Source organism: Echinops telfairi, unplaced genomic scaffold (assembly GCF_000313985.2).
Source record: "Echinops telfairi isolate 266 unplaced genomic scaffold, ASM31398v2 ScPeMD7_7412;HRSCAF=8450, whole genome shotgun sequence".
Classification (NCBI taxonomy): domain Eukaryota; kingdom Metazoa; phylum Chordata; class Mammalia; order Afrosoricida; family Tenrecidae; genus Echinops; species Echinops telfairi.
This window is the reverse complement of record NW_022111312.1, coordinates 16,799,259-16,800,005: the sequence shown is the minus strand read 5'-3', so window position 1 is coordinate 16,800,005 and position 747 is coordinate 16,799,259.

Below are 747 nucleotides of genomic sequence, written 5' to 3'. Positions count from 1 at the left end.
CACAGACAGGGAGCACAGACAGACAGACACACGCCCCCCATGTCCACAGAAACAGGGAGCACAGACAGAGAGACACACGCCCCCCCACGTGCACAGAGACAGGGAGCACAGACAGACAGACACACGCACTCCCCGTCCACAGAGACAGGGAGCACAGACAGACAGACACACGCCCCCACGTGCACAGCAGCACTGCTCACACAGTGAGAAGCTGGGAACAGCCGGGGGCGCGCCCACCGGTGCACCGAGGGTAAGTAAGCTGCGGAGCGCACACAGTGGCGTACCAGCACTGCCTCCAGGGCAGTGAGGAGCCTGTGAAGCGCCTCGTGGCAGCATGGACTGAGTGTGGAAGGGCAAGGACGCGGCTTGGGGGACGAAGGTGCTCACGGTCAAGCCATGGCGTTTCCCATCGCCTCACAGGTGTGCGGAAGTGGGACCCTGCGTAAGGAAGACTGAGGAAGGATCGAGGCATCTGGATGGGGTGCTGGTGAGGCACCCTGAATGCCACGGACAGCCAGAGGGACAAACCAATCTGTCTGGGAGACGTACACGCAGAATGCTCCTCAGAGGCACGGGTGGGGAGACGTCATCTCATGCGTGTTAACGTGTTGTCAAGAGAGACCAGTCCCCAGGAGGCCTCTGTCCTGGGTAACGTGGAGGGCAGGAAGCACACGCCACCATGCGCCCGATTGTGCGGACAGTGCGGGACGACCAGGCAGTGCCGGTTCTGCTGTGCACGGTCAGGGG